Source organism: Mercurialis annua, linkage group LG8 (assembly GCF_937616625.2).
Source record: "Mercurialis annua linkage group LG8, ddMerAnnu1.2, whole genome shotgun sequence".
NCBI classification, from domain to species: Eukaryota; Viridiplantae; Streptophyta; class Magnoliopsida; order Malpighiales; family Euphorbiaceae; genus Mercurialis; species Mercurialis annua.
In genome coordinates this window covers 37295423-37319859 of record NC_065577.1, presented here as the reverse complement: position 1 = coordinate 37319859, position 24437 = coordinate 37295423, and the positions used below count along the sequence as shown (strand labels likewise).

At 33.2% G+C, this 24437-nt stretch overlaps 1 protein-coding gene across 2 annotated transcripts in view; it reads right to left on the bottom strand.

The window, feature by feature from the left end:
* The window catches only part of LOC126660242 (protein TONNEAU 1a-like), a 78948-nt gene that overhangs the window by 47715 nt on the left and 6796 nt on the right, over positions 1–24437 (bottom strand). Inside the window, exon 1 of one of the 2 annotated variants that reach the window (XM_050353619.1) lies at positions 1788–1792. The exons of the other annotated variant lie outside the window; for it this stretch is intronic. The gene's annotated coding sequence lies outside the window, so the exon portion shown is untranslated. Of the gene's footprint in view, positions 1–1787; positions 1793–24437 lie in introns of those variants that run through there. 2 annotated transcript variants of the gene reach the window in all.

The following is a 24437-nucleotide window of genomic DNA, read 5'->3' as shown; positions in this document are numbered from 1 at the left end:
TCAAAACCGATGCATAATCGATTGGAACTAAGGTCTTACTCTGCGATAACATAACTCAGCATTGCCTTGTTCCGAATCATACAATTACATACCAATTTCATTCATAGACAATTGGTGAAAATATCAAACGCGTAAAAAACATAGTTTTATAAATCGTGTATATATATTTTATAAAATCAGAGTTAACAGCTGGATCTCGTTCGGTACAAACAATCAAATATAGGCTGACATCTACTGACTACTGCAGCGCTACGAATTGAAGCGTACTTCAATACATACTTTATATGTTGTAGACTTCCGAAACAAGAATGGAAGTCCATCTCTTCAAATATTACCACCTGAAATAAAACACTGTTGGGGGGTCAGACAACGCTGAGTGAGTTTACACGTTACTAATGGTGTTATATAAAATAACATCGCATTTAAAAATAAAACATATATAAAAGAACATAATATATATCAAGTATTAGATCCGATCGAAACCTTAATCTTAAACTAATACTATTTCCTATAAATATCCTACTCATACTGTATCCGTTCATATTATATCGAATCATTTTAATCCAAGTGGTACGGTCCCGAGATAGTTCAACCGAGTTACTCGTTACCACGTGACATAGTCCCGAGATAGTTCAACCGAGTTACATCATGTCACTGCTTAATCCCAAGGTGTGAGTCCCGAGATAGTTCAACCGAGTTACTCACTAGATACGGGTCCCGAGATAGTTCGACCGAGTTACCTCGTATCTACCAAACATAATCCTCCTCATTGCCAAACATAGTCATCATATAATGAGCTCATATCAAAGATTTTTAGATACTAACATCTATAATGCTAATTCTATGACTGACCGGACACTGGTGATCACACAGCCTATTGACGCCCAATAGGTAGCTCGTTTCCTCGGATCACTATACTAGTTTTATTTTATAAGAAATAAACATTCAATAAGAAATAATAATCATTATGAATAATAATGCTTTATGCGATGCATTAATAATAATGATAATAAAATAAATAGCTTTTATTAATAACACACAAAAGTAAATTGCAAACTCACCACTTGCTAACCATAATCTTCGAGAATTCGTAAAACGGTATCGCGTTCGTCACGTTCCGAGTCCCGTTAGTAATCGTCTCGTCGAGTCTACGAAAATTTGATAATCGCACTAATTAATAAAAATCTAACTAGAATTACTTATCCAAAAATTGGGTTTCTAGCCAACTTTGGCTACCGAAACCGCTTATTTAAAATAGCCCGTACTCAAAATAAATTGGACATTTCCATAGTCCGCAACATCGTCTAAAACTTTCATTTAGACTCGAACTTCATTTGACATCTTTAATGTTTCCAAAATTTTCCTCAAAGATAACTCTTTAAATTTTTCCTATTTATTTCGTGTTTTTGGACCATCTTTGAGCTACTAAAACCGTCAATTAAAGTGGTCCAAATTCAAAATACAATTGACATTCCTAAAGTTCGGAATGTCGTCTAAAACTTTTGTTTAGACCTCGGACTTAAAATAGCACCCGAAGGTATCGGAAATCAGTCCTGAAGTTGGTACCTCAAATCTGGAAATTAAAGCTGTTAAAAACAGCCTTCTAACGCTGCTGTTTCAGACAGCGGAACAAGGTAACTACAGCGGATATTTTCCAAAAACAATCTGACATTCTTAAACTTCACACTTCCCTCTACAATATCCGTGAAGATTTCAACTGATTCCGACTTACCATTTGTTCAGAATTTAATTCCAAAGTTGCCCTAATGTTATATTTTAACACTTAGTTTATTTTTCTAACTTATATTTCCAGTTTTTGACTCAACTTCAAACACGGATAATTTTTAATCCGACTTAACAACACCACGTTTATTTTCCTTGAATCTCATCTATGCAACACCATTTATTTATTCTACTCATCTTTGGGTTAATATTATTCGGATTGGGGTCCGTTTTTATATGCGAAGTAGCCTTCGCGACTTGATTTCAGGATTTCCAGATTTTAATATTTTCAACTCATCATCTATTTTAATCATCCTAGCCCTATTTACTTGTTTAAATCCTAATCCGACTATTACAATGTACTCTCCGTATATCCCTTACGGCATACCATTTAAACCTTCTCGAAAAACATCACTCAAAGTCGTCCGAAACTTGGTCGAAAGTGAGTGTCATAAACTGTTTTGGGTTTATTTTTTTGCATTATATAAGCTCAGTTTTAAACCCCTTTAACCATGATTTTTGAAGTTCCGAAAACTACGTTTTGGACTCGAGTATGCGTACATCGACCTAATGTCAGTGCGCCATTTTTATGACTGCCGGAGCTCACCGGCAGCTCCGCTAAAAGTGGCAGCAACTGCTGCCTATTGCAGCAGTTTGCTGCTGCACTCTGCAGCAGTTTACTGCTGCCTATTGCAGCAGTTTACTGATGCACTTTTGCAGCAGTTTGGCTGCTATTTTGGGGCACGGATTCGACGTTAAAAACGTAAATTCCGAGGTGTCCAAACCCCTTGAATTATCTCTGAAAAACAGCCTTCTAAACCATCAAAATCATAGCTCAATTTCAGCCCCTTGACATGTTCAAAAACAGTTTATTCACTTAACGTAAACTCAACCAAAACTCAATCAAACATCAATAAATCTTCAAGTTCAGAATTTTTTTACCTTGAATATGATGAGTTTGCTTATGGCCGAACCACTCCCTTCCAAGAATCACCATCAAAACTTCATAATTCAATCTCCAAATCAATGATTCATAACCTTGTTTCCCTTTTTGTCGTAGGATCAATTTGCCTCCATGGTTATTGAATTTAGCTGAAGAAATGATGAGGTTTATGGAGGAGAGGAAGGTGAGGATTTGAGGTTTTTGATCTATAATATTGGCTTGCAAGAGAAAAATGAAGAGGTGGGATTAACATGTGTCTTCATTTAATTGAAAATGTGGGAAAAAGTCCATATAAATGCTTAAGTTTTGTACCTCTTATAACTTAATTCCCCATCTCTTTGTTTTTCCAATTAATTGACCGGAACCTTGACGATTCTTGATTTATCGATAAATAATGGACTTTGTCGCATTATTAATTTATCTGGGTCCAATATTTTATTTATATCCTTTTGCTTTTTCCGATAATTAAAATTCCGTTTAATAAAATGCTTTCGTCCAAATTTATAAGATTTATTCTTAGGTCCATAAATTTATTTTACGAACCTTATCGTAAAAATTTATTAGCTCGGGACTTACCAATTATTTTATTTTAATTTATCGATTTTTCCCTAGTCCCGCTAAAATCCAATTTTATCGAATAATAATTTTCACTTAAATTATTATTTTACGATAATTCTAATAGACCCGCTTTGGTCTAATTCTTATTTCTTGAACTTAATTTCGATGTCCTTGATTTAATTCTCGCATTTACGCCTCTTGGCACCTTACGTAGTACTTTAAAAGTACGGGGTATTACATTCTTCCCCCCTTATAAAAATTCGTCCTCGAATTTTCATAATTATCGTAATACTCTTTTCATCAAGTATTACCCTTCTTAGAAATTCTTATTGCTCCTTATAAAGACTTAAAGTCTTACTTCGTATACTTTACCTTTTTGAGCATAGTACACTTTTACCTTTACAATCTATTGTTTTCATGAAACTTTCCACACCGTCGTTCCTTGGTGATCTTCCACTCACTTGCTGTGAGCAAAGTTTCTGAATTTCCATTACTCAAATTACTTATCCAAAGTAATTGCCTCACTTCTAGTTTTACTAACCTTGGTCTTATGTCCATCATCTTATCATTACTTTCCTTTTTATGATACTTAATTTCACTCTAGTTGATCATAGAGTGAAAAGATACTTTGTCCTTGTTATTTATTGTTAACTTTACTTCGTTAGCTTGTCAACATCATGATCTTGTATCACGAGTCGAGTTTTTCTTAGAATTTCTCCACATTTATGTCTACGTCCTTATCGAATTGGTATTACTTTTTCTTCCCTTAAGGTTTTATTCCTTACTTCCCAAATCGCAGATTATTTTAGTGGCCTGTCATTGTCAATAGCTATAAGTGGTTTCCACACTATTTTGATTCGTCTCTCGATGTATCGTTGTCCTTTTACATCCTTTCAATATTTTTTTTAATGACTTATAGTTTTCATTAGATATTCTCCATCTAATGACACTTTTCTTTATTTTGATCTCATCCTTAGCGCTGTTATAGTTTTATACCATAAACTGCCTTATGGTTCTCGAACAATCTTAGTTCGATCCTTCATAAAGTTCCTTTGTTCCAAAAACAGAATTAGACTTAACTAATTCAATCTGATTATTCATCTAAGTATCATCCTTGACATGTACTTTACCACTTCTCTGTTATGCATCCTATGTAACAATTCATTTTGTGTAGGTCCTTTTGATCTCACAGATAAATAATATTTTGAATTATAGAAGTACATCCTTAGACTTCTATAATGATTCTCAGTTTCTTCCTCGTAGTTTCCTTGTAATCAAACTCCTTATGAATACTTTTATTCATGATTCATCCTTATTGTAACTCATTACTTTATTCTGTATCCCTTAGTTCCATTTATTAGTACTACTCTCTTATACTTTTGCGACTCACGCCATACACTTTTATTTACTTCCTTAATTGTTTACCCCTTTGCCGTCGTCTTTTACTCCATCTTCCATTGTTGCACTTTCCATCGTTGATAACAATTTTACACATTGCTTCTCTTGGATCACTTTTATATCCAACGTGTTAATAATTGTTGATACTTACGTGATGCGTTCAATACTGACATTTGTTCTGTCAGTAAGACAAAATTTCAATTTCTTATTGAAATTGTACCATTTACTATAATATTGCGTCGATATGTCCAGGTGTCTCCTGAGATCTTTTTGGATCCTAAAACAAATATCATTGTCATTTGACAAGTTTGACTTTGTTCCATCAACCCCTCAAAGGTTGAAGCACTGATCATTAACGTTCTTCGTGTTCTTTCTTCTTTAACTCGTCCTTTATATATCTTTACCACGCACTAACTCATTTGTATCGAATGAGCGGGTCTCCTATGCCCGCATACTTGATCCATCGTAGTTTGTCTTACACGCTATTATTTCTCGTGTCAAACTTTGGGATCCTTACGTTTGTATTGATTCCTATATCTTTCTTTCTCTTTAATTCCTAATATGATTCAACTTTCCCCCCCATGTAACTCTTGTTTCTCTTTCTTGTTCGTGTTAAGTTATTCCTTCTCTTATCACAAAATTCTTATCTGGAAACTTTCGTCCTTAACACATTACATATCTCAAGCAATAGCTTATTCTAACTTCTTCATTGATTTCGACATATGAACCTTTAGACTTTATATCTTTGACATGATCTTCACCATCTCATGTATCTTACCTTTCGGTAATCATCGTCTACGTTCTCACTTAAGAATCATCTAGGGCATTTCCTAGCTTTCGTACTAAACTTTCCACTCTATGCCATTCATATTCGATCTTGTGATCTTATTCTTCGTCCATATAACTGTTCTTTAATATCGGTCAAAATGTTCTAATCGCGAAGCATTCTGCTTAGATTTTCCCACTTTTTAACATACTCCACGCAACTTAAGAAATTAATTTCTTAATTTCATTCATCATATATATCACACCATACTCATCTCATACATATCTTACGTTCACAATCCTTATATACCTTATACTTTCACAGTTTGTTGTCTAAATTGATCCTTTATATATACCTCCCGTCAACGCTCTTAAAAAAAACTGCCGCTGAGTTCTCCGTTCGACGATTACAACGGTTAACTCCTAAACAACCTTCTCAAGAATGTCATACTCCGATATTAAATCGATCCAACGGTTCAATCAAAAGATATCTTGGTTTTACTAGATTTAATGATCTTTTGATATCGCGTAAAACTCGCGTCATCCATTTTTAGAGATCATCTTCTATCTCTAATGTTTAAGCTATGGGTCGATTACTATGTTCGACTATTATCTTTCATACTTCCATTGTCTTATAGCATTATTTCCTAATTACCTTATTTATAAATAGGGACATCCTAGTTTGTTGTTCAATCTATTTCACTTCACTATTTGTGTACATCTAGATATTCTAATCCCGTGACAGATCGTGAAACTTCGACTAACTTCGTACCTTTCTAAAACATACTCCTAGTTCGCGTTCTTATACATGTTCGTCGTGTCTCTGAGGGTTGCTTGTAGCTTGATCTCGAACATTTCACCTTCGTTACAGAGTTCCAGTCTAGGTATACTTACGCATAAAACAAATCTCTTTAAAACATAATTCAATCATCGTTGAATTTCAAAGGAAGGGCCCTTTTTCAAAAATTCCATTTAAATCATTTAAACGTTAGTATAATTGTGCACTAGGGTGATGACGTCTCTCATCCCCAAAGAGTTGCCACAGCTTACCTCTTATCTGCCAAATGCATATGATGCATGTTCTACTAATGTATGAATTCATTTATTATTCTTTCCATTTAATGTGTATGCAGTGATGTATTTCTAATTATGTCGTGGCATTAGTGCACTACTATATTAGGTCTAGGCACAATTATACTTTTAAAACCATTTAAGGAAATAACTTTAATTGAATTTTAAATCTCAAACTTCGTAAGTTCTCCAGAACTTTAACTCTGTAACTTGGTAAATTCTTCTACCTCTGTGAATCCACGCTTTTCTGTCGATCATCCCTTGGTGTCTCTATCGTAGGACTTCGATAGCATGTTTGTATCGCACGATGCTTGATACATTAGGTTCGTCATCGAGTCGTATAAATGTCGATTATCTACTTCGTACATAATGATACACAACACTCATAGAATAACCATGTCCTATTAATATGCCGAGCATGTGTCCATATAATCAAATCTTAATGCAAAAACTATATATCTATGCCTAGGCAGGGCATCTAAACATTGGCCGAACATATAGGCATAAGCGGAATATCTACGCATGCGTATCTCGTCAAACAATCCTATCGAACGTACAAACAGACTCGTATCCTAGGGAGGAGAGTTAGAAATTTTAAAATCAAATGGAACCCGATCAAAGACATGACTAGAATCTTATATGTTGCAGTAGTTCCTAGGTAGACTCACACACAAAGCAGTGGTATCCTGGACCAACTGCTCTGATACCACATTTGTCACGACCCAAAATCTCGAGCCGAGACCGGCGCTAGGGAACGGGAGTGGTTGCTCCGGAACCCGTAGCAAGCCTAAAAACGAGTAAAATTTTTTCACAAATCAAACACAAAATTATGCACAAAACGCTTTCGAGAAAACATCGTAAAAAATATTTCATAATCGTCGAAAACGTTCTTTCAAAACCGATGCATAATCGATTGGAACTAAGGTCTTACTCTGCGATAACATAACTCAGCATTGCCTTGTTCCGAATCATACAATTACATACCAATTTCATTCATAGACAATTGGTGGAAATATCAAACGGGTAAAAAACATAGTTTTATAAATCGTGTATATATATTTTATAAAATCAGAGTTAACAGCTGGATCTCGTTCGGTACAAACAATCAAATATAGACTGACATCTACTGACTACTGCAGCGCTACGAATTGAAGCGTACTTCAATACATACTTTATATGTTGTAGACTTCCGAAACAAGAATGGAAGTCCATCTCTTCAAATATTACCACCTGAAATAAAACACTGTTGGGGGGTCAGACAACGCTGAGTGAGTTTACACGTTACTAATGGTGTTATATAAAATAACATCGCATTTAAAAATAAAACATATATAAAAGAACATAATATATATCAAGTATTAGATCCGATCGAAACCTTAATCTTAAACTAATACTATTTCCTATAAATATCCTACTCATACTGTATCCGTTCATATTATATCGAATCATTTTAATCCAAGTGGTACGGTCCCGAGATAGTTCAACCGAGTTACTCGTTACCACGTGACATAGTCCCGAGATAGTTCAACCGAGTTACATCATGTCACTGCTTAATCCCAAGGTGTGAGTCCCGAGATAGTTCAACCGAGTTACTCACTAGATACGGGTCCCGAGATAGTTCGACCGAGTTACCTCGTATCTACCAAACATAATCCTCCTCATTGCCAAACATAGTCATCATATATGAGCTCATATCAAAGATTTTTAGATACTAACATCTATAATGCTAATTCTATGACTGACCGGACACTGGTGATCACACAGCCTATTGACGCCCAATAGGTAGCTCGTTTCCTCGGATCACTATACTAGTTTTATTTTATAAGAAATAAACATTCAATAAGAAATAATAATCATTATGAATAATAATGCTTTATGCGATGCATTAATAATAATGATAATAAAATAAATAGCTTTTATTAATAACACACAAAAGTAAATTGCAAACTCACCACTTGCTAACCATAATCTTCGAGAATTCGTAAAACGGTATCGCGTTCGTCACGTTCCGAGTCCCGTTAGTAATCGTCTCGTCGAGTCTACGAAAATTTGATAATCGCACTAATTAATAAAAATCTAACTAGAATTACTTATCCAAAAATTGGGTTTCTAGCCAACTTTGGCTACCGAAACCGCTTATTTAAAATAGCCCGTACTCAAAATAAATTGGACATTTCCATAGTCCGCAACATCGTCTAAAACTTTCATTTAGACTCGAACTTCATTTGACATCTTTAATGTTTCCAAAATTTTCCTCAAAGATAACTCTTTAAATTTTTCCTATTTATTTCGTGTTTTTGGACCATCTTTGAGCTACTAAAACCGTCAATTAAAGTGGTCCAAATTCAAAATACAATTGACATTCCTAAAGTTCGGAATGTCGTCTAAAACTTTTTTTTAGACCTCGGACTTAAACTAGCACCCGAAGGTATCGGAAATCAGTCCTGAAGTTGGTACCTCAAATCTGGAAATTAAAGCTGTTAAAAAAAGCCTTCTAACGCTGCTGTTTCAGACAGCGGAACAAGGTAACTACAGCGGATATTTTCCAAAAACAATCTGACATTCTTAAACTTCACACTTCCCTCTACAATATCCGTGAAGATTTCAACTGATTCCGACTTACCATTTGTTCAGAATTTAATTCCAAAGTTGCCCTAATGTTATATTTTAACACTTAGTTTATTTTTCTAACTTATATTTCCAGTTTTTGACTCAACTTCAAACACGGATAATTTTTAATCCGACTTAACAACACCACGTTTATTTTCCTTGAATCTCATCTATGCAACACCATTTATTTATTCTACTCATCTTTGGGTTAATATTATTCGGATTGGGGTCCGTTTTTATATGCGAAGTAGCCTTCGCGACTTGATTTCAGGATTTCCAGATTTTAATATTTTCAACTCATCATCTATTTTAATCATCCTAGCCCTATTTACTTGTTTAAATCCTAATCCGACTATTACAATGTACTCTCCGTATATCCCTTACGGCATACCATTTAAACCTTCTCGAAAAACATCACTCAAAGTCGTCCGAAACTTGGTCGAAAGTGAGTGTCATAAACTGTTTTGGGTTTATTTTTTTGCATTATATAAGCTCAGTTTTAAACCCCTTTAACCATGATTTTTGAAGTTCCGAAAACTACGTTTTGGACTCGAGTATGCGTACATCGACCTAATGTCAGTGCGCCATTTTTATGACTGCCGGAGCTCACCGGCAGCTCCGCTAAAAGTGGCAGCAACTGCTGCCTATTGCAGCAGTTTGCTGCTGCACTCTGCAGCAGTTTACTGCTGCCTATTGCAGCAGTTTACTGATGCACTTTTGCAGCAGTTTGGCTGCTATTTTGGGGCACGGATTCGACGTTAAAAACGTAAATTCCGAGGTGTCCAAACCCCTTGAATTATCTCTGAAAAACAGCCTTCTAAACCATCAAAATCATAGCTCAATTTCAGCCCCTTGACATGTTCAAAAACAGTTTATTCACTTAACGTAAACTCAACCAAAACTCAATCAAACATCAATAAATCTTCAAGTTCAGAATTTTTTTACCTTGAATATGATGAGTTTGCTTATGGCCGAACCACTCCCTTCCAAGAATCACCATCAAAACTTCATAATTCAATCTCCAAATCAATGATTCATAACCTTGTTTCCCTTTTTGTCGTAGGATCAATTTGCCTCCATGGTTATTGAATTTAGCTGAAGAAATGATGAGGTTTATGGAGGAGAGGAAGGTGAGGATTTGAGGTTTTTGATCTATAATATTGGCTTGCAAGAGAAAAATGAAGAGGTGGGATTAACATGTGTCTTCATTTAATTGAAAATGTGGGAAAAAGTCCATATAAATGCTTAAGTTTTGTACCTCTTATAACTTAATTCCCCATCTCTTTGTTTTTCCAATTAATTGACCGGAACCTTGACGATTCTTGATTTATCGATAAATAATGGACTTTGTCGCATTATTAATTTATCTGGGTCCAATATTTTATTTATATCCTTTTGCTTTTTCCGATAATTAAAATTCCGTTTAATAAAATGCTTTCGTCCAAATTTATAAGATTTATTCTTAGGTCCATAAATTTATTTTACGAACCTTATCGTAAAAATTTATTAGCTCGGGACTTACCAATTATTTTATTTTAATTTATCGATTTTTCCTTAGTCCCGCTAAAATCCAATTTTATCGAATAATAATTTTCACTTAAATTATTATTTTACGATAATTCTAATAGACCCGCTTTGGTCTAATTCTTATTTCTTGAACTTAATTTCGATGTCCTTGATTTAATTCTCGCATTTACGCCTTTTGGCACCTTACGTAGTACTTTAAAAGTACGGGGTATTCCAAATCTGGAGCCGTCTTCTCCAGGTCAAATTACCGAAAGATTGAAGCTGATGATCATAAACCGAATCGATAAAATCATCCTTGTTTCTGCTCAGGCGGTAAAGAGCTGGAAATAGTGAGCTCAGAGAATCATTCAGCCATTTATCCGTCCAGAATCGAATCCGAATTCCATTACCCAAAGACATGGAAACTGAATTCAAGAAGCAGTCCCATGCAACTTTGTTTTTCACGCAAACGTTATAAATCCCTTTCCATAAATGCGATAAGTGTAGAGTATTAGCAGAAGCAATATCGAACCAAAAATCAAGCGAAGAGCTAGACGAGACAACGGCAAACCATAAAGAATTCATGTCGGATACCATCAATTTCCAAATCCACTTCATCAATAAGCAAACATTCCTAGTAAGCAGCGGGGTAATGTTCAGCCCCCCCCTGTGTGAAAGGAACACATACATTTGTCCAAGCAACTTTACTGAAACCCGGAGTACCAACATTTCCATTCCATAAAAATATTCTCATAATACGCTCAAGAGAGTCAGCAACAGAGCAAGGAATTCAGAGAGAGCCTAAAAAGTAAACAGGCAAACTACAGAGAACAGACTTAATTAAAGTAAGTCTACCTGCAGGCGAGAGTAAATTACCTCTCCAAGTCGAAAGCTGAGAGGAGAAATTAGCGACCATAGGATCCCAAAGTTTAATACCAACTGATCTATCCGAAAGAGGAAGGCCAAGATATGTAATTGAAAATTCTTCGACTTTACAACCCAAAATGTCTGAAGCACTAGAAAGAGAGATGGAGTCAACGTTAATACCAATGATGGAGGACTTCTGGTAATTGATTGTGAGGCCAGAAATTAACTCAAAACATCTTAGAATACGGAGAAGATTCTCAATCATCTGCAAATTATTAGGAACAAAAAGGAGAGTGTCATCAGCAAACTGTAAAATAAAAACTGGCTCAGCTAGACCATCAATATGAACTCCCGAAAGAAGGCCCAGACTGACTGCTTTGGTAAATAAGGCTCTCAGACAATAAACCGCCAGGACAAACAACATAGGAAAGATGGCATCTCCTTGACGCACTCCTTTACCCATGAAATTTTTTCCAGTAGGGCTACCATTTAGAAAAACAGAGAGCTGTGCTGAGCTAAAGAAGGAGGAAATTCAACCAATCCACTTCTGATCAAAATTCATTTTGTGAAGCATTTTCAAAATAAAGTTCCAAGAAATTGAATCAAAAGCTTTCTTAAAGTTCAGCTTTATAAGAAAAACTTGTTCTCTCCGACGCTTGACTAAATGAATAATTTCTGAAGCAATCATGTGGCAATCATGAATGTTCCTCCCTTTAATAAAACCAAATTGGTTTTCAGAAATAACCAAAGGGAGAACATGAGATATCTATTTGCCAGAACCTTTGAAATTAGTTTGAAAACCCCATTAATCAAGCTGATAGGCCGAAAGTCCTTAATATCAGCTGCCCCCTGAAATTTTGGAAGTAACACCAAAAATGATGTGTTTAAACCAACCGGAAAGGATGCTGAGTCATAGAAACCCGAAAACAATGAAAGGAAGTCCTCCTTCAAAAATCCCCACGCTTTCTTATAGAAAAAATAGTTAAAGTCATATGGACCTGAGGCTTTATTACTATCACAAGACACGAGAGTATCAAAAATTTCTTTCTCAGAAAAAATACCTGAAAGGGATGCAGCTTGCAAGTCAGAGAGGGACTTAATAGGAAGATCATCAAGAGAAAAGCTAATAATAGGATCCTGCTGAAATAAATCTTTATAGAAAGTCTGCACCCTTTGCTTGATCACAGGCGGAGAGGAATAGCCAATTCCATCAATATGAATCTCAGAGAAAGTGTTGCTCTTCGAATGAATAGAGGCCACTGTATGAAAAAAACTTAGTATTTCTCTCACCATGTAGATTCCAGTTAACCCTTGATTTTTGATGCCAGAGTGATTCTAAATGCTTAGAGACTTGGTCAAATTCGGCATTCAAATCAGCCAATCTGATGCCGTCCTCCATGCTAAGGCTCATGAAATCCGTCTGAGCTTCAAGAGCCGAGATATCATTCTGAAGAGTAGAAAGTTTAACATTCAAATCACCAAAAACGTCCCTGTTCTATGTTCTAATAGCTGTCCGAAGCTCTCTTAACTTAATTGCAAAGTTAGAGTTGGGCAACCTCTGAGTAATGGATTTCCACGTGTTCTCCACAAAGGAACTAAACTCCTTATGACTCCACCAAGCATTGATAGATTGGAAAGGCTTAGGACCCCAATATTTAGCTAGATCAGAGCTGAATAAGATTGGAACATGATCAGAAAAAGATTTAGGAAGAGCCCGCAACGAACAATTAGGCCAAGCTGTGAAGGCTGAAGGGGACATGAAACATCTATCAATCTTCGATCTAGTAATACTGTTCTGCTAAGTGAAAAACATGCCTTGAAGAATAGACTCCACAAAATTTGAATCAGATATGAAAGCCGAAAAAAACAAGCATAGAAGGAGAGAAACTAGTGCAATTAAGCCGCTCTGAAGGGTCCAATATGTCATTAAAATCACCCACAACAATGCAAATCAAATCTGAGGCAAGTTCAGGATGAATATCACACCAAAGAGAGGCCATTTCCCTGGGACAATTGCTAGAATAAACAAAGATATAACGGATATGAAGATCACCCCAAATAAAATCTAAGCTAATCCATCTATTAGCTTTAAAGATTCTCGAAGGAGAAATCAATTTTGGGTTCCAAACACATAATAACCCACCCGAAGCACCAGAAGAAGGAACAAAACAATAATTGAAATCCAAGTTTGGCCATAATAAACGAACTCCAAAATCATCAAAAAGTTATTTTTTAGTCTCAACCAAACCCAAAAGGGAAAGATTATGAGTAGAGACCAACGAACGAATAAAACGAGCTTTCCAAGGGTAAGACAAACGACCTCGACAATTCCAACAAACAAAGTTAAAGATGTTTGACATAAGAGATAATAAACCTGGAAAATGAAAGACTCCTTAAAGTCTGTTCTCTGACTCCTTCGTAATCCTTTGCGACAAAAGTTCAATGATTCCTGCCTCCTTTTCAACGTTGAAAAGACCCATATCCAGCCCCACTTACCATGTAATTTTAGCCTATCTTCTGCCCTGCTCTTTGCTGCAGTAACTAAATTCAGCTTGTTGCAATTCTTAATAATATTATTCGAAAAAGATGGTTCAGAGCTGCCTCTGGGAGATGATCATGAAAGAAGATTTCCAGCTACATCAATCCTCTTATTTTTGCGGTGTTGAGTAACAAAACCTGAGAATTCCTTTAGAGTTGAGTCTGCTAACATCAACTGCAAGTTACCAGCTGAAACCGAAGAAGAATTAACTTGTTTTGAATCCAGATGAACATGTTCAGCAACGTGATTAGTTGCATGAGAAAAACCCTCAGCCTTATCATCTTGATTATTCGAAACAAAAGCAGGAGAAGAAAACCCCGATAAACCTTTAGCTTCGACTGAATTCGCATTATCAGAAGTCAAGGGAACCTCATCTTCCGAAAAAGAATCCTTGCTAGCAAAGGACTCGTCCGAAGATTCAGAAGTAGATTCTGAAAATCCTATATCATCCAACATTATTGGAAGATCGAATTCCGAAATACGAATAAAAAATTCCTTCCCATTAATCAAAATTGGGACTGTCTCCTGAATAGAATCTCTTGGCGTAGAGATTAAAATTGAACCCGTATCTAGCCTCTCTTTTGAAAAAATCAATGGGTGAACCGTAATAGAATCACCATAGCGATTACCAATTTGCATGAAAAATTCTTCCTCCCATGCACAAACCGAAAAACCCGAAATATTCAGCCAAATAAATCTTGTTGTACTAACAGAATCAATCTCACATTGCTTAAAAGAAGCAAAGAAATCCAGCAATGATGGGAATGTGATTGTTTGGAACACTGATTTGATTGCCAGAGAAGCAAACCTGATTAACAAATAAGGTCCACCCATAAAAGATAGAGATTAAAAAACGATACCCTTTTTCTTCAGGTACACAGCAGATTGCAAAACAGATGTTAAATCCATAACAGTGAGTGTTAAGGAGTGAGTGATATCCGAATAGGAATCATTAGAGGGAGCATAAACCATAGGTTCAGCACTCAAGACATGCACATACGATCTGTTATCACGAAAAGAAGGGTTCAAAACCGGTTTAGGAGCCTTGGCTTTGACGATAGGAGGACGAGCTTGAGCTGAAGCGTTGCTGTGAGTAGAATTTTGATTGCCATGAGGGTATTTTGATTCAAAAAGCCCTAATGCGATAGTAACCAATGCTAACCTTGTTGAGTCGAGTAATAGCTGATGTGTAATCCTCATCAGGGCTTGGACGAAAAAATCCAAATCTGCGATTTTTGACGTTCCTCTTCCTGGCTAAAGAAACTTTTCCTGCAACTCCGAATTTCAGAAAGGCTTGCTGAAGGTGGATATAATTCCACGATTCTAGGAAATTCTCGAAGTGGAACACAGGTAGGGTGCCAGGGATGGTTGCGGGGTAAAGTCTAGGGTTCTGGGGTGGAGAAGGACGGGATTTTTGGTGAAGAACGAGGAATTTGGGGTTAGGGTTAGGGTTTTGGTAGGGGTGGGACCTCATGATCTTTTTATATCTTTTTTCTAAACTGGCCTCTTTTTTCCTCAAAACAATTTTTAAGAAGTCATCTATTTTTGTAAAAGAAAATTGAGCGAAAAAGAGTTCAAATAAGTTATTCATAAGGGTATTTTTGAAAAAACTAATTGCATGAAAAAAATCCAATTTACAAAATTATATACAATTGAAAGTAAAAGCAAATTTGGACAAATTTGGCGACTTTGTAAAATAATGATATAATTAAAAATGACTAAAAAATGAGGTTTTTTCAAATATTTTGCCTTCCAAATTTCAAAAGAGGAAAAGCAATACCCGTGTCCTTTACTCCTATATTTATCCGTTTAAATAATATTTTCACTCACAAATGCCCATTTTTTTTGTCATGGTTGTATTTTAACAAATGTAGAAATTATTGAAGAAGGTTAAAGTACAATGATAAAAGTCATATAACACTAAACAAATATATGATCTTTAAAACTCTAATTTAACAAGTAAATATGAGATAAAAAGATATAAGCAAAAGATAACAATCGAAAAAAGTAAAATTACGTCGAAATCCTGCTAAAGTACCATCTTGGCACAATGAAAAACGAAGTTATGTTGTACGATGGTCTTAACTTGAATCTCGTCAAATAGGCCAATAAATCTCTTAATCCTTTTAAGTTTCAAATTTTTCAATCATCATCTTCAAGAAAATTAAAAAATATAGAGAAACCATCAACTACAATAAAACCAAAAAATCAATTTTTTCAATCATCATCTTCAAGGAAATGAAATTTTTCAATCATCATATTCAACTATTTTTATAAAAAAATCCTAAAAAAATATACTGCATGAAAAGCCCCACTTATTTTAGAATTTTTTTGTAATTTTTTGTATTTTTAATTTATTAATTAATTATACACTATCTATAGTTGAAATTATTGAGCATAATTTTTTAAAATTTAAGTGGTTGATTAGACTTAAGAAAAATTTCTAATAGTTAAAAATATGTAGAATTTTTTTTATATTCATAAAACTGTCAGTGGTTGATTAGAATTAGAAATTGTTTGTATCCATAAATGGAGAGAGTATTTGTATTCATAAATGGAAATGTTTTCTCGCTATTACATTTTTAAAGATGTAATTTTTTTATATTTTTTTTAAAACAGCTAAATCATTTTATAAGTAAAGAAAATATAGGCACTAAAAATAGTACTATCAATTTATCTACTACTATCTAATTAAACCAGCAAAATTATCTAGCTAGCATGAATTTTTCTCTCAAAATTATAATTTTTACAAGCATTAAAAACATAATTGATTGCTAAGTAAACTAATCAATATTTTTTCTTGGTAGGTAGCGAAAAATCAAAACAGAGAAAATTTTAGTAATTAAAGCCAACAAACATTAACGGAAGTGAAAAGAATTAGTGGTTTAGATCAAAGTTCAATTTAAAACCAATGATATTTTTAAATATCATAACTTGAATGCCAAGCAAAAGCAATAGAACATTGCAAAATTGAGCTTCGAAAAAGAAGTAAATTAGTGGACACTTAATTTAATTAGTATAATTAATAAGTGATTTATGAGCTAAATTATAACAAATAACAGAAAATTCAGTGGATAGTAATTATATGATTTTACACTCAAAAATTATTAAAGGTAGAGTAGAGAGAATTAATTAGTTAACCCTAATCAACAATAATATTCATTTACCTGCAAAAATGGATTCTAAATGGGTTCACTTTTTTACTCTAATTCTCCTTCTAGCAACTCATTATTACCAAGTTCTCGCATCTACGCCGGCTGCTTCGCCATCAACGACACCAATTCCGAAAGCTCTTCCACCGCAGCAGGCGACGCCCATAGCAAAAGCTCAACCACCGCGTGCGGGGGGCCCGGCTACCACGCAACCTATTGAAAAGGGAAAACTACCTCCAAAAAGTAAAGACACCCTAGGGATGTGCTTTAAATTCACAGTACATGTCATTAATGGCATGGGAAATAATAACAATCGATTATCACTCCATTGTTGGTCTCGAGATCACGATCTAGGTTTTCGCGATCTGTTCATCGGAGGAAATTACCAGTTCTTCTTTGGATTGGATATATTTAGAGGAACTAGATTCACTTGTACTATGAAATGGGGGTCAAAAAATCAACAAATTGATGTTTTTAGAGATGATGTTGAAGCATATTCGTGTTGTACGTTAAGGCGAAGTTGCTTTTGGCGAGCTCAAGATGATGGTATTTATTTTAGCAATAATAATCTGAATTACATCAAACATATAAGTTGGTAGGAGGGTGAATATATTAATTGATCAAAAAAAATTATATATTCATATTGCGCTATAGTTTAAGTGTTATAAACGCTAGGCAGCAAATTGTTAGGTCGTGGATTTAAATCCTCCTACAAGCGCTCCCTCCTCTCCTATTATTAAAAAATATATATTATATATTCATAATTGAAATTAATGTTCATATATATATTCTACTCTGTTACTTAATTAGTTCAATTAGAAAAGAACAATCATATAATTTTGATTGAATTGAAGTTTGGAAAATGGCGGAATTAAGATTTTTTATTTGTCCAGATTTCATAGTCTATCTCTAATCTATTAATAGTTTGGGTTTAACTTCGCCTTAACGTACAATAAATGGATTCGGATATAACTGTTCCAACTCGAAAAATTAATGGATCAGACTGTTTAATTTTTTTTCAAAAAATATATATCAGAAAGGTAAAATTATGAAAATATAAAAGTTATTTTTCCGTTAATTTATTACACAATCCATATTGTTTAATGCTTTTAATTAATTTAATAATACATTTTTTCATGTATATAAAACATTGAAACAAAGATGCGCACAAATAAAATAATACTATTTTGTATTTTATATTAATTGTGGTTAAATATATTTACGATTTACTATCAATTAATCCATCTGTCATGATTTTTTTTATTTAAGTAGTGTGTTGTGTTTGTAATGGACATTCGAGAGATATTCATATGAATCTAATTCTTCACAAAGGATTGTTAGCCATCTTATTATCGTATGACACATATCAATAATAAATGTGATAATCAATTAAAAAATATTACATTAATTTTAATTATAATATTACATATTATCTTATATTCATTAATTGGTTATATATCATATTAATATTGTCACATGTTGTATGATAAGTGGATTGTTCGCCATCCCACATAGCAAATTAAATTCACACAATAATTCCTCGAAATGCAAGTATAGATGCATGTTATTAAGAAGAAGCTCTTATCACACTTCACATAATTATTATAGTTAGCTCGCTCATAAGATCGAAGAACTCGTAACTCGCTCGGGATTCGCCTATTATTAGTTCGGTATTAGTATTATATATAATCAGAATCAATAAAATACAATTTATCTTATAAGGGAATAGATATAATAAATCTTTGCTGTAATTGCTGAAATTGATTCTTAAACATCAATTAATTTTCTAATCTGTTTCCTACCTATTATATTCATATATTCACCCACGATTTGGCTTTCCTTTAATCCCAATCTTACCTTATATACACCCCAACTACTAACATAAGTTTAACTCATCATTCTCTGTAAATACACACAAAAAATAATCCCTAAAATCAAAAAACTTTACTATTTCCATTAATCTCTAAGCAATGACATCATCAATTAGGGTTTATTCCACTTTATTCCTCATTCTTCTTCTTCAAGCAACTTACCTTCAGCCTCAAGTAACCGCAACGCAGCCTATAGAAACCAAAGCTATCGGCGGATTTTGTTTAAAATTTAGGGTTCATGTAATGAACGCGTTGAGCAGCAACGTCAAGCCGTTGTTCCTCAATTGCTGGTCGGAAGACGATGATCTAGGTTCTCATCGCTCGTTTATCGGAGGAGATTTTAATTTCAAATTTGGAGTAAGTGTTTTTGGAAAAACTAAATTCACTTGTGATTTTCAATGGGATAAGAAAAAGCAACACATTGATGTTTTTAACGACGATGTTGAAGGAACAGTGTGTTGTGAAACGGGAACTTGTTTTTGGAAAGCTCAAGATGATGGGATTTATTTTAGTGTTGATGGTCTAGATTTCAATAAGAAATTTAATTGGTTAATTGGTACTTAGTTAATTAATTGTATCAAACTTTTACACATAATAGATTAAGAAAATAAAGTGAAATTTGGTGCATTTTACAAAGAAAAAAGTGAATATGTAGTCATGTAGGTTTTAATGCTTTTGTTTATGCAGGGATATAATTGAGCCAAAAAATAAACTTTTTTGATTTTTTTGAATTCATTCAAATTTTTGAATAATGTAAAACTACCTCAATTTGACAAATTCTTTGAAAATCTTCCTATTTTTAAAATTGATTTAATTATACCTACGTAGAAATTGAATGTATATTTTTTAAACAAAGAAATTGTCAATTGGGGTGTCACATGGATGAATCAATTTCAAAAATATCATTGTCTATTTTAAAAAATTGAATAGATTCTCGATGAATCGACTAAATTGGAATAAATTTGCAACATAGAATCCCTCGGCTTAAAAGGATGGTCCGCCTATATATGTCGATGCAATATCATATAATTACTATAGTTTCATCATTTCATGATTTTAATGTAAAATATATTTATCTAACCATAACTATACTTTGTTTGCCAAATATATATATAATCATGAAATTTTATTATTTTGGTTCATCATTTTTTTTATATTATAAATATATCCATAATTTATTTAGATCTGACATGACACAATTTTATATTCCTGATAACAAAACAGATGGAACAATTTTTGAAAGGAGCCAAAAGCTCATCCTCGCCCTCACATGACCAAAAGAACCGATACAACCATAGAATAACCAAGTCGATGACGATATAAAATAACCGAGACAGCCATACCACAAGACATCCAAGATAAACACAACATAAGAATCCGAGCAGGACCAACCGATCTTATACTCTTATCCTACTAAGGAACTACTCGGCCAACCGAGCAGATACCCTCATCTCACAAAGGACCTGTTCGGACAACCAAATAGAATCAGTTAATCACATTAACCCATCTTAGAGAGGATGTGCTCGGCCAACCAGGCATAACCATCATTGATTACAAGGACACAATCTGACAGCACGTACTCGGACAACACCAACATTCCCTGTGATGTTGATAAAACTTTAAGAGTTTAATTGAATTTTATATAGTATATTAAAAAAATTAGTTTTAGATAATTTGGTTTGTTGATCAAACTTTAAGGGTTTACTTGAATTTCATTGTGGATATGAGAAAATCAATTTTGCATTAGTGTTTGTACACATTGTTTTTGTAGACTATAATGAAAAAAGAGATATTTAAATGTAAAACAATCGTTAATGTTAGGTGTTAAAATGATTGTCACCTAAGTGTGGGTATGTAAGTAACTACAAAGCTAAAGTTTAGAGGTCCAAATATGTATTTTTCGCCTAATTTAAAACTCAAACATATTGAGAGGGTTTTTTTATACAAGGAAACTCGTTAAATATTGCGCTGATAATCACCGATGGTATTCCAACTTAAGCACTCCAACCACCAAGCCTCATGATCTAAATTTTAACCCGTTAAACCCTCTAAACTTTACTTAATGATCACGTAAAGCATTTTTGGCCTAAAATCGTTTCAAAAAACCGCCCCAAGGCCCTTATTTTCTCAAATATGTGCAAAATACCTCTAAATTCAATAAGAAAAACCAAGTCAGCCCAATCTAACCAAATCTAAATTCACCACCAACCAAATCAAACGTAATCTATTCATCCAATCAAATCAAAGCTAAATTATCAATCCACCCAATTAAATCAGACTACTCAATTTAAAATATTAAATAAATAATTATTTTTAATTTAAATAATTTTAATAAATATTTTTATTTTTTTAAATCGATCGGGTGAATAGACCCACCGGCGTGGGTCTGCTATTTGAACAGACCTATGCTTGCAGACCCACCGCTATAAAAAACAGCCCACGCCGGTGGGTCTGTTCTCCGGTGAACAGACCCACGGACAATTTAAAAAAATATAATATCAAAAAATAATTTTTTTTAAATTGAAAAATAATTATTTATTTATTTTGTTTAATTAGATTATGTTTGATTTGGTTAGGTTATATTTGATTTGATTGGGTGAGTGATTTTAGGTTTGGTTAGATTGAGATTGTCTGGTTTATTTGTATTTACTTATAAATTTGAAGAGTATTTTAGCATAATTATGCCAAAAATGCTTTAGTTGATCACTAAGTGAAGTTTAAGAAATTTAGTGGGTCAAAATTTAATCCACGAGACTTAGTAGTTGGAGTGTGTAAATTGAAGTGCCATCAATGATTATGCCCAAATATTGAGAAAAAATAGTAAATTTACATATATTGGACATCGAAACTCTCACATCATGATCGGATTTGAAGCTAGAAATGCTAGCAATCATATTTTCATAGATATTAGGCCTAATTATTTAAAAAAATCCACCTTATAATATTTTTTCGTTTATACCCTCATCTAGGAAAAAGTTCATTTGTATTTTTTTTTTAATTTTTCGCTTTCATCTCTACCCTAAAATTAAATTTTTTGACAGTTAAATTAATTAAAGGATGAAAATATTATAAATGATTAATAATATTAATGTTTAATTAGAATATAAGCTAAATATAAAGGATCATTTTGAATATTTTTTCAAATGAAAAGAGATCAAATTAACTCTTTAGGTAGAAATGAAAATGAAAAATTAAAAAAATAGTACAAATGAACTTTTTCCTAAGTCAGGATATAAACGAAAAAATATTACAAAGTGAGAATTTTTTAAATAATTAAGTCTAGATATTAAGCCTTAAAAATCTGAGTAAGCCATGATTCATCATTAACATTAATTCTTTTTTATATAAAAATTAACATTATTTTTAAACCCATATTCTATGTACTCTCTGATATAGTTTAGATTTTAGACATTGCATGTACTTCTTTCCACTTTTAACCTATAGAGAAACAAACAGCTTTCTATTATTTATATTAAATATACGATGTCCTTTTTATGTTTTGTAAAATACCAGACACGCTTAAGTTTTTAACATTTATACGAGCTTTTCTATTTGCTCATCCTCTTCGTTGATTTCTCATCTTCTCTGTTCCTCCATTTTCTTCACCATTATCTCATTGCTGCCGTTCTTCTGTCTTCACCGTCTATTTGATGCCGCCGCCGTTCCGCCTTCACCATTACGCCGATGTCGCCGCCGTTCAGTTGCCATCATTGTTGTTTCGCCGCCGCCTCCGTTCCTCTTCCTCGCCATTCGGCTCCTTGAATTCCAGCTCCGCACTGAAATTCTTTCTCGCCATAACGATTTCAGTGTCGGAATTTTGAGGTTGAGTCCCAGGTTCATGACTTGATTCCTTGTCGAAATTAGAGCCTCAAAAGCTGGATCTTGCTAAGCGGTGACGATATTTTAGTAACAGCGGCGGCGATATCCGAGCAGCGGCTACAACAATCTCCTTAGATCCACTATTCACATTGACGACGAATTGCTTCCAATAATCATTAAGTGTGTTGTCCTTCAAACAATCATTTAATGAATTTCTTTAAAATTGTTATTTTTGATTGATTGGAACTGTATGCATATCTTTTGGGGTTTTGATTCCATAACTGAGTCCCCTAAATTAATGGGATGCTTTTCGCTTCTAATTACTTCAACTGACCTTGATTTGGGACCAAGATTATGGGAAATTTGTGTAGCAAATAGAACAGATGAAAAACAGGTGCTTGATGATTTTTTAGAGTGAAATATTGTATTAGATTTGTTTACAGATGTATAAAATTATAGTATTAATCGGGGTATTAGTGGATGGCATCTTTTGATATACTTTTTATTGTCTATCAATATTATCTTTTTATTAATTTTAGGTTGATTTGTAGTTGATATTGTATTAATATTTTATTAATTTTATAATTGGTGAAAAATACAAATAATGATATTGAATTATTATAATGTTACAGTGTTGATTTTGTTTTAATTTTCGGTTGATATTTTGTTGATTTTAGCATCGCTAAAAAAATACAATAATAATATTTAATCATTATAATATTAATTATAATGTTACAGTGTTGATATTGTGTTGACATTTTGTTAATATTGTGTTGATGTCGTTTGATATTTGTTTGATTTTAACATTAGTAAAAAGAACGATATTGTACGTGAAATAAAATAAAAAAACAAAAATTAAATTGAAAAAATGCTATAAAAATAAAAATTAATTAGTTTATTACATGTTGATTATTGGTTGATCTTGTGTTGATTTTATGTTGATATATGAAAAAAATTAAATATGCAGTAAATAACAAATATCGGTAAAAAATGAGCAAAAATTAAAAATTAAAAATATTTAAAAGTAAAAATTATATAAAAAAGATTTAAAAATTAATATTAACCAGTTTATTAATGTTGTTGATATTGTGTTGATATTGTGTTGATAAAAACTGACGAAAAATGTCAACAGTTAAAAAAACTCAAAATTAAAAAAAAATAAAAAAATCTAAAAATTAAATATATAATAAATATTAACTGCAGAAATATAATGGTGAAAAAAAAAATTAAAAATAATAAATAAAAATAGTGGAAAATGAAAGTTAGTATAGAAAGTAAAGTTTTTTTTAAAAAAATAGTATAAAAGAAAAAAAAAATGGTGTGAAATGTAAAGATTTAGAAAGGATGGTATAAAAATAAATGTTGAAGAAAAAATAGTATTTTGTATAAAAATCCCTATAACCACTTGGCTGGCCTCTGATTGTTCATAATTAAACAAGTCAAACAATTGAAAAAATAATTCATTTGTTTTTAGGCTTATCCCATTAAAACTCCCACCTTTTACCCCCAATTCATTTGCACCCTCACATTATAAAACCACTAAATATAACCCAAATTACGACCTTTCACTTTTAATTGTACTCTCAAACATTAAATTGACCTCTTTTCACTTAAAA